Source organism: Epinephelus moara, chromosome 20, assembly GCF_006386435.1.
Source record: "Epinephelus moara isolate mb chromosome 20, YSFRI_EMoa_1.0, whole genome shotgun sequence".
In the NCBI taxonomy this organism is placed as follows: domain Eukaryota; kingdom Metazoa; phylum Chordata; class Actinopteri; order Perciformes; family Serranidae; genus Epinephelus; species Epinephelus moara.
This window is the reverse complement of record NC_065525.1, coordinates 9,420,644-9,424,761: the sequence shown is the minus strand read 5'-3', so window position 1 is coordinate 9,424,761 and position 4,118 is coordinate 9,420,644.

Below are 4,118 nucleotides of genomic sequence, written 5' to 3'. Positions count from 1 at the left end.
GCAACCAATTATTGAAAGGGGAAGCAACCTCCAGTTCCTCATATTAGCTCTTAGCTTGTCCATCATATCCAAAAAATTCAATTTGAATAAAAATTTGTCTTTTCTAGGAATCTTAAGTCCAAGATAGTTAATGTGGGTAGTGAGTAATTTAAATGGCAAAGATTTCAAGACTACAGGACACAAATTATTCTTCAAAGGCATAAACTCACATGTTTCCCAGTTAATTGTAATCCTGACAGTCTACTTAATGATTTAATGTAGGTCAGAAGGTCGGGAACAGAGACTACTGGGTCCGATAAACAGATCAGTAAATCATCTGCGCATATATTCAAGATCACCAAACTTCACACCGTGAAGTATTTCACCAATTGTTGAAATATGTTTACCCAATCTTTTAGCTAGAACATAAAGGCACTGTATGTAAGAATGTGGCCAAAACGGTTACTGCACTCAAATTCAAAATACTGCCACGAGTCGTGTCCGCCCCCCCTCCCCTACAGATTCGAGGTTGCTGGACAGCAGCACGCTGGAGACTGATTTGTTTGCCCAGGGGTGGCTGCCGTGGCAGGGCTCCTTGATCTTCGGTTTTCCAGGGGACCATTTGAGCAAGTCCGGCTTCTCTGCTGCTAACGCTGCTGCCGGGATACAGCTCATGAGGAGCAGACTGCTAATGCTATGTACCGGGACACTGCTAATGCTGCTTGCCGTGCTGCTGTAGCTCAGTCGTAACTGTGACTGATGCTGAGACTCTACTGACTGTGTGACTGGTAGACGGCGGTGGGTGGCGCAACAGGCCAAAACACAAATTCAAAACATAAACATGATTTGCGGACCGTAAAAATTTTTTTTAAATGCGAATATTCTGGCTGTACTATTGTTGTCGGTAAGATCAGTATGTTATATGAACATTATTCCTTAGTCTCTGTGACATATTAGGATGATTTTACGACTATTTGCTCCAGATTTCTTACATATAGCTCCTTTAACTTATTACTTTCTGATCACAATTTAAAAGAGCAATAGGCCTATAACTTGCAAGGTCAGACTCTTCCTTTCCCTTTTTTAGAAGCAAACAAATATTTGCTTCATACAATGAGCTGAGGGGTCATTCACCATCCTAAGCATGAAAGGGACAAGTTTTTCATGAAATGCTTTGTAAAATTCACAGCCAAAGCCTTCTGGGCCCGCTGCTTTTCCAGAGGGGAAGGCCTGAATAGCATTCAAGACGTCACTTTTAGAAATTGGAGCATCCATCATCTCGTGATGCACTTTCTAATTGAGGAAGCTTTAGATTGGCAAAAAGTTTGAAAAATCAGCTTCAGTGGCATTTACTCTACTGGAATACAATTCCTTGTAGAAGTCCCTGAAGCAAGCGTTTATCTCCTTTGGGTTAGTAACCAATTTACTTTCTCAGCCTGCTCACCTTGGTTTCTTCTGAGTGAGACTGAGCATGTGCAAAATATGTAACCTGTGATCAGATGTACTGACTGTAGAAACAGAGGTGTGAGGTGATTTATTGACTGACAACAACAACAATGATAGACAATAAAACTTCATAAGTTTATAGTTTAGTTGCTTTATGAACGTTGTCCTAATTGACCAGTTCTGTAAGTACTCTGATCTTTAAAAGGAGCAGTTTAATGTCTTTGCCTTCTGTATTTCTAGTCAGTATCAATCATTTAAAATTGTTCAGATCCTCTGGGGATTATTTCAGAAAGGTTAACTATTTTTGAAGCATTTTATGCCCCCCTATTAACCTCTTTAGTTGTTAGTTTATTCTTACTTTGATACTATTATCAAAGGACTGCTTTTTCAACAAATCTGTGATCATTGTGTTTTTCCATTGTCAAAGATCATACAAACAGCAGAACATTGGATAGAAATATGACTATTTTTAATTGGTTATTTACATTTGCGACATGAGAATCAGAGCTCTTTATGAGGGGAGTGTGTGGCTCTTAAAAGAGCCGTTTTGGGGGGCAGGTTTCCAGCAGTCAGAGTGTCCAGGTTTACTTGGACTTGGCGGCCTTCTCGGTCTTCTTGGGCAGCAGAACAGCCTGGATGTTGGGCAGCACGCCTCCCTGAGCGATGGTCACTCCGCCCAGCAGCTTGTTGAGCTCCTCGTCATTGCGGACAGCCAGCTGCAGGTGACGGGGGATGATACGAGTCTTCTTATTGTCACGGGCAGCGTTTCCAGGCAACTCCAGGATCTCAGCGGTCAGGTACTCCAGCACACGCTCCGCATAGAGCAGAGCCTGCTCCATACAAAAAATACACTGCAACAACCAAAACATGTTCCAAAACACAGAAAATCAGACACGACAACACCCCTCACTCACAAAAAATACACTTTACAATAATAAAGTGCAAGTAGGCAACAAGGTGCATGTAATAGAATGCATTAAAAGTGCAAAATGTTCCATGGAAGAGTTTAATTCTTGTCTAATGTCCTTCTCCTCCGGAGGTCAGCCTGGATGTGTTTTATTATCATGTCTCCATCTATAACAGTCTGTTGGAGGGACATGGCACATCTGGTTTTCCAAAGTTTGTATGAAGTGATAATAATGACCAATTGATACAGTTCTTTGTGTTTCTGTGGGATGTTTTCTGTTATGAGTCCGTAAGTGACTGAGTTGTAATTGATGTCACAAGATAGACCAAGTCCATGTAAAATGTTCCACACCTGCTGAGATCTATAACAGTCAATTAACAGATGTTGTTGTGTCTCTTGTTCATTACAGTAAATCATCGGACATTCTGTGGTTGTGACATAACAGCTCCATGAAACAATAGCGGCACAGGGAGCCTGGAAACTGAAATGAGCCAGTGGACGTCCCTGATGCTCTCTGAGTATCTCTTGTCATTTATTAATTTAATTACTTTCATATAATCTCTCTCTAAGATATTTTTATATTTAATTACACCACCTTATTTAAAATCATTTATTTTATTAAAAAATTATTTCACTTGTATCACTTACCCAGTTTATTTGTACACATCTATGTTCATATAAAAAAATCTGAATATAGTAATTTATACATAATAAGGGTGTTGTCTTGCACTGCCCCGTTTTTTTTCCCCAGTTTTTAGCAAGACCGACCCAGGGTGCTTTTCTTGAGATGGCCGCTGACACATTTTTAAAGCAGCTGTGCGGAACTTTTTACCATTTATAAAACTGTCCCTAGTTCGTACCCCCCCCCCCTTGAAGATCTGCATATTTATTTGAACTCAACAGCGACAAAAAAGCCTTTCTCTATATGGCTATTTAGCGTAGCCTCGCTAGGGTCAGACACACACAGCGGAAGTCAGCAAACTAGAATACGGCACCCGAGGTGGAAGTAAGTCTGCACGCCTGCAGCGGTCCGCAGCCATTAAACCACAGAAGAAGGAGCCGTGTTTACAGTGCTCTTTGAGTTAGCAGTACGCAACGGGCATTGCTGAACACATAACACCTAACAGTTTTACCAGAGATGTATCTATGAGGACTTGTTTGTACTTTTGATGTCATGGCGGATAACGAAGGAGCATCATCTAAAATTATCTGTGACTGTGACCATGAACACAAATATACAGCAGGCAGTTGTCCTCAGTTTATAAGAAATTCAGAGCTACACCAGAACATTTATGAACAGGTCTTACTTTACTACCAATTTGTGTGTAATGTTAGCATGTTAGCATGTTACCACTAATTACTTGGACTGACCTAACGTTAGTAGCGTTAGCTTTGCAAGCGAAGGCTGCAGGTAACAGCTTTGCTGTGTTAGGATTATGTTATGTCTTCACTGTGTATCTTCACATAAAAGAATACTCCAACGATTTGGGAGTCATGCCCTTTCTCTATCATTTTCATATTGAGACAACATGATCGATATCTTTTTTGTGTCTGTACGTCCAGTGGCTGGGTCTCAGCGGTTAGCATTGCGCTTATAGGGCGTCAGTATGTCCTGCGCTGTGATCCACGGAGGGATACACTGGTGAGCAGGCACAGACGTAGCTTGTAAACAAAACTCAGCTGTTTATTTAGCCTAGCGATATCTCCGGACTATAGTAGCTGCAATGGACGACTTTGAACGCGATTTTGAAGAGTTTCTTGTAGCGGACACAGATCCAGAGCCATA